Source organism: Ovis canadensis, chromosome 5, assembly GCF_042477335.2.
Source record: "Ovis canadensis isolate MfBH-ARS-UI-01 breed Bighorn chromosome 5, ARS-UI_OviCan_v2, whole genome shotgun sequence".
Lineage (NCBI taxonomy): Eukaryota > Metazoa > Chordata > Mammalia > Artiodactyla > Bovidae > Ovis > Ovis canadensis.
The window spans coordinates 84,650,846-84,665,904 of record NC_091249.1 but is presented as its reverse complement, the minus strand read 5'-3'; the positions used below and the strand labels follow the sequence as shown (position 1 = coordinate 84,665,904).

At 43.2% G+C, this 15,059-nt stretch overlaps 1 pseudogene; it reads left to right on the top strand.

Moving 5' to 3' along the window:
- Window positions 1-13,046: 13,046 nt before the first annotated feature.
- Window positions 13,047-13,193, top strand: LOC138441939 (U2 spliceosomal RNA; annotated as a pseudogene).
- The last annotated feature ends 1,866 nt before the right edge of the window (window positions 13,194-15,059 follow it).

The window sequence follows — 15,059 nt, the reverse complement described above, 5'->3', positions numbered from 1 at the left end:
CTCACTCCCAACGCAGGGGGCCTGGTTCGATCCCTGGTCAGGGAACTAGATCCCACATGCCAACCCTTAAGATTCCACAAATCGCAGTTAAAGTTCCTATGTGCAGCAACTAAAACCCGGCGCAGCAAATAAATAAATAAATATTGAAAGAAAATTAAAACTAATAAAAGACAATAAAAATAAAGCAGAGAGAAGGAGCCTTGCTCAAGTCATGCAATTACATATCCAGCCAGCTGATTCCAGAGCCAACCTTTGCATCCACTAAGCGCAATGTGACAGTTTGATATTGGCATTCATTATTCTAGGTGCAGCTGCCTGTCCCAAGCAAGAGGTTTGGGTGAGTGAGTGATTAGATTGCCTCCACATGTCTGCCCCAATATCAGAGTCTCTGCCTTTGCCTAAGACTATTTAATGAAGAGCTAGAATTTAGAGAGGGATATTAGGCAAATTCCCAAGTAGACTCCCGGTCCTAGATGTTAGGATTTGTTTCGTGACAGAGACCAGGATTGTGGATCTGCCCCTAACAGCAAGAAGCCCCACCTGAAACTCCTGTACACACGATTGTCTTATTACTGCCCCAGCCCCACTGTCACCATGGCAACAAGGGACCCAGGAGGCCAGTCCTCAATTGCTGTTCCTGATTTACAGAGTCTTCCTAATTCACACTTCCTCCTTCAGTCTCCTCTTCTCCCTCCTGTCGACTTCACAACCCCTTTACAATATCTATCAACTGGATAGTCACATAGCTTCCTCCTTGAACACCACCAGGGACAAGCAGCTCACTACCCAGCAGACACAAACCATTCTCAAACCACACCAACTGCTTGCAAAGTCCTCCTTCTCTTGCCCTGAAGTCTGTCTCCACATTTCGTCCAAGCTCTAGCTTCAGTGCTGCCCTCGAGGGTCTCATATCACACCTCCCCTGACAGTCCTTCAAGTAATTAAAGATGGTGCTCATATTCTGTGTGGTCTTCTCTAGGCCAGTGGTTCTCAAACTCAAGCATGCATCAGATGTAAAGATCTTGCTAAATCACAGAGTGCTGGGCCCCACCCTTAGAGTTTCTGATTCAGTAGGTCTGGGGTGGGCCGAGAAATTTACATCTCTAAGATGCCGATGCTGCTGACACTGCTGCTGCTTAGGAATCACACTTTAAGAACCCCTGCTCTGAATGAACACCCTTGTGCCTTTGAAAACGCCTTCTGTGTGAGACTCCCAGACTTCTTTACCATTCTAGTCTGTCTCTCTTTGGGACCTGCTCTGGTTTGCCAGTATGGTGCCCAGAGCTAGACACGGAATCTTAAGTAGATGTTTTGGGTTTCAAGGAACAAAGATTCCCTCAGGTCACCTCAAGCAAGAGGAGGTGTTTATAGCGGACTTCAGAAAAACAAGAACCTCAAGTTTCTGGCCAGCCTGACTGGACACCAGGCTGATGAGGCCTCTTGGGAAAAATAGAAATGGCAGCATAGCTGGATCTCCAGCCCAGGGACGAGAGGCCTTGCTAATCCCTTCGCAGCAGGGTGACATTTGCCTTCAGGACTCTGCCCCTTCTTCCACCACTGTCGCTGCCACCAGCCAATTCCTTATCCCCCTCCTCTTGCAGATTTTCTCTACTTCATAGCTTCTGCTTCCTCGTTCTTGCTTCTGTTTTCTTGTGTTCCTTATGCCCCCCTTTGGCCTCTACAATAGCTCCCTGGCCTGCCGTCAACCTCCTGACGTGATCCTTTTTCCCCCAGTTCAGACTTCCAGAAGAATCAAAGTGAGGGAACTTGTTCTGGTTTGGATAACGCTCTGTAAACAGCCTATGGATTGGCAGACCTTGAGTCTATATCCAATCCGCTGTGGCCAGTAAAAGTCCGGATTACATGATTTAAGCATAATGATTGTCCTTGGAAGGAGACAACGGGAGGAAGCCTGCAGTCCATTGGCTACCAACAGGTTTCTTCTTGCATGCCAACTCCATTCAAAAAACGCTGGCTGGGGACTTCCCTGGTGGTGCAGTGGCTGGGACTCCATGCTCCCAACGCTGAGGGCCTGGGTTTTGGTCCCTGGTCCAAGAGCTAGATCCTACATGCTACAACTAAGACTCAGTGAAGCCAAATAAATAAAATTAAACATTAAAAACATATATATATTGGCTGGACTTTCATGGCAGTCCAGTGGTTAAGTCTCTGCCTTTCAATGCAAGGAGAGCAGATTGGACCCCTAGTCAGGATCTATGGTCCCACGTGCCATGGCGTGTAGCCAAAAATTAAAAATAATAAAAATATTGACCACCTTAAAGACCTGTTGAGGATTCAGAGGTTACCTCTAAATGCAGTGGAATATGATGAATTAGAGTTATCTGCTGAGGCGTGCAAACACGAAGCCTCAGCCTGCATGCCAGTTACTCACCATCCTCATATTATAGCATGTGATATGAAAGAAATGAAAGTGTTAGTCATTTAGTCATGTCTAACTCTTTGTGACCCCATGGGTGTAGCCCGCCAGGCTCCTCTATCCATGGGATTTCCCAGGCAACAGTACGGAGTGGGTAACCATTTCCTCCTCCAGGGGATGTTCCCGACTCAGGAATTGAACGCAGGTTTCCTGCATCGCAGGAAGATTCTTTACTGGCTCAGCCACCAGGGAAGCCCACATGATCTGAGAAGGCAGACTAAGTGGAGGCATCACTTTCGTCATCCTGAGTTTACAAGGACTTTAGAAGGACTAAGATTTAATTTGCCTAATTAGACAGCTGGATCACACTACAGCTTCACAGTGAACTTCAGCCACATAAAACCCAAGCCTTTTTCATACCTGCTATTAAATCTCACTTCTCCCATTCTGTATTATGCAAATAAAGAAAAAGAACCAAACAGTTGAATTTTACACATTCCGCTAATAAAGGTCATCTTGCTTAATTTAGCCCACCACTCCAGCCTACTAAAATCATCTTACCATGTTTTTTTTTTCCTTGGCCTATTTGATAAATCGCTCATACTGTATGTATCTGCAGGCCTCTGTCCATGAAATGAAGGTTAATTGTTTATATTAACTCCTTTACAAGAGTGACACAAACATGAATTTAGATTATTTGTTTTCATGGACCTACTTTGTACCCTTTGGGATACAGTTGCTCAATAATTTCAAGAAATTATTTTGGGCTAACAAATCCTTTGCATCTTTGTCCATTGTGTGTTCAGCGAGAATAAACAAAGACAGCCACAGTATTTTATGGAAGTGGCTCCTTTCATAGAATAGTCGCTGTCACTCACTGAGTATCAGTCTAGGTCATGGGTTATCTAATACATTATTTCTAACCCTTACAACAACTTTAAGAGGTAGGTTTTACTACCCCTTTGGGGGAGGGTGAGGCAATGGAGATATAAAGCACTGAATTATTTTCCAAGATCGCACAGCTAGGGCATGGTAGGGCTGAATCCCAGTCCCAATCTGCCTGACCCCAAATCCTGCGTCCCTTCACAGGACCACATGCCTTCTTCCTGTGCATGCCTCTCTGAAAGACAGCAACCCTTGCTGGAAATGAGAGAAGGCAGAGATCGGGGCAGAGATGAATATAGAATAGCTACCCATGGATCACATTTTTTTAAAGTACCACTTTTTCAGGTCTTTACAATATGATCTAGCCATGCTTCAGAATATTACACAATTGCTGAAAAGAATGGGGTAGATCTACATTTTTCTCATAAAAGAATCTAAAGATGCCCTGTTAAGTATGTCTATTCAAGATCTTATTTTTTAAACATCATATTAACATAGTTTATATACAGACTTTATTTTCTTGGGGCTCTAAAATCACTGTAGTCAGTGACTACGGACATGGAGTTAAAAGATGCTTGCTCCTTAGAAGGAAAGCTATGACAAAGAGTATTAACAAGCAGAAACATCACCTTGCCCACCGAGGTCCATAGAGCCAAAGCCATGGTTTTTCCAGTAGTCATGTACAGATGTGAGAGCTGGACCACAAAGAAGGCTGAGCGCTGAAGCACTGAACTGATGCTTTCAAACTGTGGTTCTGGAGAAGACTCTTGTGAGTCCGTTGGGCAGCAAAGAGATAAAAACCAGTCAGTCCTAAAGGAAATCAACCCTTAATATTCATTGGAAGGACTGATGCTGAAGCGGAAGCTCCAATACTTTGGCCACCTGATTCAAGGAACTGACTCACTGGAAAAGACCCTGATGCTGGGAAAGATTGAAGGCATGAGGAAAAGGGGGTGACAGAGGATGAGATGGCTGGATGACATCACTCAATGGACAAGAGTTTGAGCGAACTCCAGGAGATACTGAAGGACGGTGAAGCCTGGCATGCTACAGTCCATGGGGTTGCAGAGAGTCAGACACGACCGAGCAACTGAACAACAGTGACAATTAACATAGTAGGTAGCAGGTAGAGAATTATAGGTGGCTTCCTGCTTCTTTTATTTTGCTTCCAGTTTTATTGGCATATAGCACTGTATAAGCTTAAGGTATACAGCATAATGATTCAACTTACATACATCATGAAATGAGGACAATGAGTTTCGTGAATATCCATCTCATATAGAAACAAAACAAAACAAACAATGCTTTTCCCTTGTGATGAGAACTCGGGATTCACTCCAGTTTCTATTTTTAACATTTCTGTTTTGATTGAAGTTTTACATCTATGTACAGTAAACCCCCGACATACGAACCTACATATTGCAACCTTCAAGTTGAAAACTTTCAAAGATGTGAACATGTGTTCCATCAACGTCAGGCATGAGTGACACTGCAGCTTGCCCTCTGTCTCCTATTGCTGACCATGCTTCAGCTCTCCCATCTCCCATCTCCCCTTCCTCCTCCAGTCAGCAATTCTCCTTGCCTGTTCACTTGAGGCCAGGCCCTGTGTGCCAACTGTTTTACTGTACTACTGAACTTTTCAACTGTACTGTAAGATTTAAAATGCTTTCCTTATTTTTTGTGCTTGTTTTTATGTATTATTTGTGTGAAAAGCATCAATATTATAAATCTATTACAGTACGGGACTATTAAGCCAATTGTGTTAGTTGGGTATCTAGACTAACTTTGTTGGACTTATGAGCAAATTGAACTTATGTTCTCAGAACAGAACTTATTCATGGGTAGGCAGAGCTGAGCTGCCTGTGTCTGTGGTGTCAACAATCAAAAATGCATTGTCTCACATAAGACCTAAGTGAGGCTAGGACTTGGGTCAGTGAATCCAGTGGTTACCTGAATTATGACATCCTAGAGCATCTTTGCACTCTCCCACCCTCAGCATGAGCTTCATCCATATCATCACCTGGTGCCGCAGCTGCCACTGTGATACTATCCAGTAAAAAAGAGGCAACTATTTCTTTCTGTGTGACTCTTTTTAGCAATAAGAAGAACCTATTCAAGAACTATCCACAGCAGACTTCTCACATCCTATTAGGCCTGCATTCCATGTCCCTGCTAACCCAATCACTGGTAAAGGGGACAAAGTTATTCAGCCTGGAATGGGCAAATAATTTTTTCCCTAAGACTGGAGAGGCACATGGCTTGCCCAATCTCTGAACAATACTGGAGTTCTATTAACAAGGAAAAAGAGGGAGAAAAGCTCATAAAAACATAATCAATGGTATCACAGCTGTTCCCTAAACTAATTATGATACCATGCTCCTCTTACAAATGTTCTCACCCAGCCATTCTATGTCCCTCCCTGAAACTATGTCTTTGCAGAAGTATATGTGTTTCTGAGCCACAAATATTAGGTTTAAGGACTATTTTCATTGTTATGGTATTAACTAAAGTGCTACTGATTTTGTTACTGTTACTTATGCTGAGAGGGATACTCATTAACCTCTGTGATACTCATAAACCTATGGGAAATGTCACTGTAAAGATGATTGAAACACACTGATTAAAATTAAAATCCACTGAAGATCCAAAACCTTGGTCTAGTTGATTTCAGAAACAGAATTCTGAAAGCATGCAAGCAAATGACTTTTAGTAGTGGTAATATTTGGCTCAATTTAGCAGGATATACAGTGTTTGACAAGAAGTATTAAACTGAATAGCTTTTAGAGGAAAAATTTAAAAACAGACAGATCAGTCTTGAAAGTTTGAAGATACAACTTTCTACAACCCTAGGGTTCAATGAGCTCTTCTACCCTTGGGAAAACTTAGAAGAAAGTCACTCCCTGCATTGTTCAGCCTTTTGTCCATTTGGAAAAGTCATCAAGACCAAAGTCTCAAGCCCCATGTTACAAACGTACGGAATCTCTGACATGGAATCAATAACATTTCTAGTAGGCAAGGTAGCTAAGCATGACTGACAGGGAGAGAGAAGGCGAAAGAGATTTCCTAGCCGCATCAAAGCTGGACCTTCCATCTCCTGACACAACAAGATTAAAAACAAAAATAAATAAGTGGGACCTAACACAACCCTTATGGCAGAAAGTGAAGAGGAACTAAAAAGTCTCTTGATGACCGTGAAAGAGGAGAGTGAAAAAGTTGGCTTGAAGCTCAACATTCAGAAAACAAAGATCATGGCATCTGGTCCCATCACTTCATGGGAAATAGATGGGGGAAGAGTGGAAACAGTGTCAGACTTTATTTGGGGGGGGGCTCCAAAATCACTGCAGATGGTGATTGCAGCCATGAAATTAAAAAACGCTTACTCCTTGGAAGAAAAGTTATGACCAACCTAGACAGCATATTGAAAAGCAGAGACATTACTTTGCCAACAAAGGTCCATCTAGTCAAGGCTACAGTTTTTCCAGTGTTCATGTATGGATGTGAGAGTTGGACTGTGAAGAAAGCTGAGCACCAAAGAATTGATGCTTTTGAACTGTGGTGTTGGAGAAGACTCTTGAGAGTCCCTTGGACTGCAAGGAGATCCGACCAGTCCATCCTAAAGAAAATCAGTCCTGAATATTCATTGGAAGTACTTATGCGGAAGCTGAAACTCCAATACTTTGGCCACCTGATGCTAAGAACTGACTCATTTGAAAAGACCCTGATGCTGGGAAAGATTGAAGGAGGAGAAGGAAACAACAGAGGATGAGATGGCTGGATGGCATCACCGACTCGATGGACATGAGTCTGAGTGAACTCTGAGAGTTGGCAATGGACAGGGAGGCCTGGCGTGCTGCAGGTCATGGGTCGCAGAGTCAGACACGACTAAACGACTGAACTCAACTGATAGCAGGAAACTAACACAACATTGTAATGCAAACTATATTCCAATAAGAATTAATTTCAAAAAATCTACAATGAGACACCACCTCACACTAGTCAGAATGGCCATCATTAAAAAGTCAACAGATAACAAATGCTGGAGAGGGTATGGAAAAATGGAACCCTCCTATATTGTTGGTGGGAATGTAAGCTTGTGCGTTCACTGTGGAAAACAGTATAGAGATTCCTCAGAAAACTAAAATTAAAATTACCATATGCTCCCGCAATCCTACTCCTAGATATATATCCAGACAAAACTTTAATTCAAAAAGATGCACGCACCCCTATATTCGTAGAAGCACTGTTCACAACAGCCAGGATATGGAGTGTCCATAGACAGATGAACAGAACCAGAAGGTATGGTATAGGAATTCCCTGGTGCTGCTGTGGATAGGAATCTGCCTGTCAACACAGGGGACATGGGTTTGATCCCTGGTTCGGGAACTAAGCCCATGCACCACAATTGCTAAGCCTCTGCTCTACAGCCCTAGAGCTGCAGCTATCAAACCCTTGTGCTGGAAGCCTGCTTGCCTAAAGCCTGTGCTCCACAACAAGAGAAGCCACCACAATGAGAACACCGCACATTGCAACAAAGAGTAGCCCCTGCTGGCGACAGCTAGAGAAAGCCCACACAAAGCAATGAAGACCTGGCACAGCCAAGTATAAATAAATAAACAAACATGCAAAACAATCATTTAAAATATAAAGAAGATATAGTACATATAGACAATGGAATACTATTCAGCCATAAAAAGGACAAAATAATGCCGTTTGTCTCAACATGGATGCAACAAGAGATTATCATACTAAGTGAAATTAGTCAGAAACAGAAAGACAAAGACTATATGATATCACTTATATGTGGAATATAAAATATGACACAAATGGGGACTTTCTTGGTGGTCCAGTGGTTAAGACCATGTTTCCACTTCGGGAACACGGGTTCAGTCCCCGGTTGGGGAACTAAGATCCTGCATGTCACATGGTACAAGCTCCCCCCGCAAAAAAGTAAAATATAACACAAACAAACCTGTCTACAAAACAGGAACAGGATCACGAACATCGAGAAGAGACTGGTGGTTGCCAAGGGGGAGGGGTTTAGGGGAGGGGTGAAGCAGGAGGTTGGGCTCAGCAGCCGGAAGCTTTTTTATATAGAATGGATAAACACCAAGGCCTCACTGTATGACACAGAGAACCATATCCAATATCCTGTGATAAGCCGTAATGGAGAAGAATATTCTTTTTTGAGAAGAATATTTTTAACAGTATATATATATATATATAATGTGTACATACATAGATATATGTTACATATAACTGAATCATTTTGCTGTACAACAGAAATTAACACACCGCAAACTAGATATACTTGAATTTAAAAATATACTGGCAAAACTAAAGCAATGTTGGACCCTGAGTTCAAATGATCTTCATTTCTTCCCCTAGCCATCGTCGCTCTGTCCCCTAAAACACCCTTGGCTTGACCGGCCCCTGTGCCAGGTGCCTTTGCTTGGCCCTCCTGAGCCACTCCCCACTGCTCTCCACCCCGCTCTGTTGTAGCCCCAGGATACCCAGATTGGAAGGATGCATCAACTGACTCCTCATCTTCTGACCTCCAGTTGAGTCTGTCACTGGTAAGTGATCAGTGGGAAGGAGTAGAGAGAACTTGGGAGATTTATTCTCCAAGTTTCCTCCCAGTGGGGTCCCCAAGGGCCAGCTGCATTCTAAGGTCTCAGCTCAGCTATGCAGCCTTCTCCACAGTCCTGTCTCCCCAGCTCCATTAGCCCACTCTGTCGCCTGCCCTTAGAGGTCTCAGAGGGGCAATAGAGGCCCACTACTACTAATCTGGAGCTCTGCACTATGCCTTGTGGTTTCCCTACCCTTTGCCCACACTTTCGTAAATAGTTTCTTTATGAACACTTCTTGAGTTCTCCTAATTTGAGGTGCCACCTGTTTCCTGCTGATACCTCTCTCTAATTTGATCTTGTATAGGCTGGATGCTTTTGCTTGCTGATATATCTGTGTTCCTGACTCCCGAATCACCGCTGTGTTCGGTGGCAACAATCTCAGCCTCCAAAGTTGCAAAGAACCCACTTTACCTTCTGTAGCCAGAAGACTCCAGGCTAGTCAATTTATCTCTTTGAGCATCAGTTTCTTCATCTGCAAAATGGCAATAATAATAATAGTAATAATAATAATAATATCCATTTATAGAGATCCTGTTAGGATCAAAAATCACAGTAGGGAGTGATGGGAAGTGTGACAAACTCATACCTCAACTAAAAGGAGATACCAACTCCTTAAATCTGAGTGACAGTTGTCTTATGGGAAAGCCTGCTCACAGTTATCAGTTCTTCCGATACTTTGAGCCAAAAATCCAGATTTCTATATGAAATCTCACCTTTACTAGAATATCAGTACCATGGGGACAATAACAACTATTTTATTCATTATTGTATCCCTAGTGACTGGAACAGTGCTGGGCACACAGAAGTGACCAAAAAATATTTCGTAAATAATTATCCCACATTCTAGACATTAGTAACTAGTGAGTTACTTCGAACTGTGGGGCTGGAGAAGACTCTTGAGATTCCCTTGGACAGCAAGGAGATCAAACCAGTCAATCTTTAGGGAAATCAACCATGAATACTCATTGGAAGGACTGGTGTTGAAGCTGAAACTCCCACATTTTGGTCATCTAATGCAAGCAGCTGACTCATTGGGAAAGTCCCTGATGCTGAGAAAGACTGAGGACAGAAAGAGAAGAGGGCATCAGGGGATGAGATGGCTGGATGGCATCACCGATGCAATGGATATGAACTTGGGCAAACTACAGGAGATGGTAAGGGGCAGGGAGGCCTGGCGTGCTACAGTCCATGGAGTAGCGAAGAGTCAGACACGACTGGGTGGCTGAACAACGAACAACTACACCAGTAAGGACAAAATAAAACTGGGGCCATGCAAGTGATACGTGACCATGGGAGGGAACACCCCCTCAAATTTCGTATTCTAAGCACCTCACTCACCTCATCCCAGCCCTAAACAAAACATTCCTATTAATCGCTACTTTAGACTTCTGCTCTAGAAAAAGCCACAATTTAATAGTTCTAGTAAATGATGGATCTTTTTTGAGCCCCCTCCTAATTAGATAAAGCTGTACTTTCAAGAAGTAGGGTCCAGCCATAATTTTCAGCATTGCCACTATGCAGCCTCTAGCTCAGTTCACCTGTAGCCAGGCCCCTAATGAATATGCTCAGGGCTGAGACGAAAGTAATACAGCAACTTGTTTTAGCCCAAACAGCTCACAGATCCTCCTCTCCCTCTGCCACAGCCTGAGGATATTAACCCAGTGAGCTGCAGATTTGTTACCCAGTTATAAATGCCAAGAAGGTGGCGCTCCAGCAAAAGAATGATGCAGTAGACACACCGCAGATACATAATGTGTGAAACACACTTCTATTTTAACAGCACTTTGCAGTGACACTAACATTGATGAAAATGTTAGCATGTATTAGATACTGTTATGCTCAGTGAAAGAGGAGGTTTGCAGGCTCTGGGCCACTTCTAGTCCAGCCACTTTTAGAGGTGTAAGAAAACATTCCCAGCTAATAGGTATTAGCCCTGTGTGAAACAGGCTGGTTGGATCACATATGACCAACACTTGACCTTGGCAAGTATCTTGTGGTGGTCACTGTAGGTTAACTGACACACAGTCCTTGCCCAGTCATTCTCACCTAGTCAAGTTCCTCTCCAGAGGTTAATAAGTTTTTCCCCAGACACTCTCTGGTTGGCAATGATCATGTAAAACACAGTTCATGAGTGGAACTCTGCTGAGTGAAAAAGGGAGTTCTGGGAAGAAAATGTGCTTTCGTGATAAAAGGGGCAGAGGCATTAAGTCATAACTTCCTGCTCTGAATTGGGATGTGATGTCTAGAGCAATCACACAGCCATTTTAAAACCAAGAAGGTGAAGGTGAAGGTGAAGTCGCTCAGGCGTGTCCGACTCTTTGCGACCCTGTGGACGGTAACCTACTAGGCTTCTCCGTCCATGGGATTCTCCAGGCAAGAATACTGGAGTGGATTGCCATTTCCTTCTCCAGGGGATCTTCCCAACCCAGGGATCGAACCCAGGTCTCCCGCATTGGAGGCAGACGCTTTAACCTCTGAGCCACCAGGGAAACCAGGAGGCACAGGAAAAGAGGACTGCAGTGACAGCAGTCTCAATGTCACTGAGCCTCCAAACCAGTACCAGTAGCTGCTCATGTGCAGACTGTTCAGTTCAGTCGCTCAGTCATGTCCAACTCTTTGCAACCTTATGGATTGCAGCATGAGAGGCTTCCCTGTGTATCACCAACTCCCAGAGTTGACTCAAACACATGTCCATCGAGTCGGTGATGCCATCCCACCATCTCGTCTTCTGTCGTCCCCTTCTCCTCCTGCCTTCAGTCTTTCCCAACATCAGGGTCTTTTCCAATAAGTCAGTTCTTTGCATGAAGTGGCCAAAGTATTGGAGTTTCAGCTTCAGCATCGGTCCTTCCAATGAATATTCAGGACTGATTTCCTTTAAGACTGACTTATTTGATCTCCTTGCAGTCCCAAGGGACTCTCAAGAGTCTTCTCTAACACCACAGTTCAAAAGTGTCAATTCACTGCAGACTGAATACATAACTATTTGTATAAGGTTCTGTAAACTGACTATGTTGTTCAGTACCAGTGAGTGCATTCTGATACTTATCTTAACCCCTCTGTGCCTCTGTGGTATCATCTGTATGACAAGAATAACAGAAACGGTAACTTTAATGAAATCTGTTCAAAGTCTTAAAACAGAACTTGGATTTACACATATGCACTATTGATACCATGTATAAAATAGATAACTAATAAGAACATGGCTTCCCAGGTGGCACTAGTGGTAAAGAAGCTGCCTGCCAATGCAGGAGACATAAGAGATATGGCATGGACGGGAAAGATCCCCTGAAGGAGAGCATGGTAACCCATTCCAGTATTCTGTTCATGGAGAACCCTATGAACAGAGGAGCCTGACGGGCTATAATCCACGGGGTCGCAAAGAGTGGGACGCAGCTGAGCAACTTAGCATGCACGCAGTGGGAACATGCTGTATAGTGCAGGGAACACTACTTAATGCCCTGCAGTGACCTGAACGGGAAGGAAGTCCCAGAGGGAGGGGATATATGAACGGCTTACTCATTTTGGTGTACAGTGGAAACTAACATGGAGAAGGCAATGGCACCCCACTCCAGTACTCTTGACTGGAAACTCCCATGGAGGGAGGAGCCTGGTAGGCCGCAGTCCATGGGGTAGTGAAGAGTTGGACATGACTGAGCGACTTTACTTTCACTTTTCACTTTCATGGCATTGGAGAAGGAAATGGCACCCCACTCCAGTGTTCTTGCCTGGAGAATCCCAGGGACAGGGGAACCTGGTGGGCTGCCGTCTATGGGGTCGCACAGAATCAGACACGACTGAAGAGACTTAGCAGCAGAAACTAACACAACATTGTAAAGAAACTATACTCCAATAAAAAACTATTTTAAAGACGAAAGAACTCAGTACATAGTAAAACCTTAACATTAGCATTTTTGCACACTACTAATTAAGAAGCTACTAGGCTTTTTTTTTTTTAATACGAAAGTCATCACAAATAATGCCTGAATCAATGTAAGCAAAAGGCTAAAAGGAAATAAAGCAGATATGTGTGGGCGGGAGAACAGCAGATTTGGATTTAGAAGATCCAGGTTCTAAATGTCCAATAAGAGGGGAAGATAAACAAACAAAAGCACAGGCACTCTACAAACTACATATGCAGCCATTTAAAATGCATGAAAATCGCTTCTCGGCCTTTTGGCTAAGATCAAGGGTAGTATCTGTTCTTATCAGTTTAAAATGCATGGGAAAGATATATAAGGATATGAGGAAATGCTTATGACAAGATGTTAAATAACAGGAAAACAGAACCGACACACAGACATATTACATTTAAGTAACAATCCCAACTATATTTTTTTAAGTGAAAATGAAAAGGCGTAAGCCAAACTAGACATAGACACACACTTATTCACTCAGTCATGTCCGACTCTTGCAAGCCCGTGCACTCCTCTGTCTCCCCACCAGGCTTCTCTGTCCATGGGATTTTCTAGGCAAGAATAATGGAGTGGGTTGCCATTTCCTCCTCCAGGGGATCTTCCTAACCCAGGGGTTGAACCAGCGTCTCCTGCATCGCCTGCATTGCAGATGGATTCTTTACCAGCTGAGCCATCAGATTAGCCCCCAAAATAGACATCTATAAGCTTATGGATAGTTTTCTGCTTTACGATTTTCTGAATTTTCCAAATTTTCAATTTAAAGAATATTTTGTTGCATAGTAAAATTTTTTTATAATTTAAATTTTTTCTCTTTCATACTTTTCTCCATTTTCAGAATTCCTTTGCAGTAAACTTATACAATAAAATATGTTAGTTTTTTTAAACAAGAAAACACACTTGTTGCCCGGAGGCAGATGGAATCTGACTAGTGTTTGTCATATGGCAAGACCCAAGGCAAAAAATACATTACGGTTTCTTAAAAGCTACCAACAACATAATTTTAATATATTTTAAAGTATAACTGTGTTGTGGAGGGTGGAATTAATCGTGTACAAGGGCTCACTCCTGCTTACCAAAGACATAGGCAGGTGAATTAGGGTGAACCTCTACGCACACTAGTCTGTTTTCAGTTACACTAGAGAAACTGAGGCAGGGGTGCTCTTTCTGTATCTTCCAAGAAGCTTATATGCGTCCTGTGGATATTTTTAGGATAAAAGTTATCTTTTTATTTGAGATTTTGGACTTGTGGCCCAGCTTCACTAGTTACTAGCTACATGACACAGGACATAGACAAGGTGTGAAACCTTTGAAAACTGCATTCCCCATCTCTAAAATTATGGCTATATCTACTTCACTGGGGAAAGCTATGGCCAGCAAATAAAATAATGTGTGTTCAAGTACTTTACAAACTGTAAAGCCCAGTACAAACTTTAGTGAAAAGAACATAGGCTCAGATTAGGCAGCCTTGATTAACAGTAAGTGACACTTACTAGTGTGTGATGTTTCAACAAGGTATATAACCTCCCTGAGCTTCAGTTTTCTCATCTAGACATATTTCTTCATCTATGACACCTGGAGCATTGCAAACACATAATATAAGAAAGTTGTAATTATACTGTAGCCATTTCCTAGGAATAACTGAAATAGCTCTTCTACTTGTAAGGGCTGCCCCAGGAGGTAGGAGTAGGACTGCCTTCTAAAACAGTTCCTCAAAGCACCTTAATGCCAAAGAAGAACAAAGAGGAAGAAGCAAGGCGCTTGGTTTCCCCCTCCCACACCCCAGAGCATTTTACATCCAAGCTCTGAAATATTATTAGAAAAGAGGGCAAGATAATCTAGATGTGAAGAAATATGGAAAAGGAACGGTGGAGGTTAATGTCATGTGTCAATTTGACTGGCTCACAAGGTGCCCCGATACTTGGTCAAACATTGTTCTGGGTGTATCTGTGAGGGTGATTTTAGATGAGATTAACACTGGAATTGGTGAAGGGGGTGATGGGATGGACTGGGAGATTGGGATTGACATATAGTGTGGTGCTTAGTTGCTTCAGTTGTCGACCAACTCTTTGCAACTCCGTGGACTGCAGCCCATCAGGCTCCTCTATCCGTGTGATTCTCCTGGCAAGAATACTGGAGTGTGTTGCCATGCCCTCCTCCAGGGGATCTTCCTCACCAGGGATTGAACCAGACTCTCCTGCACTGCAGGTGGATTCTTTACTGCTGAGCCACAGGGGAAGCCCCACACTATTGATATTG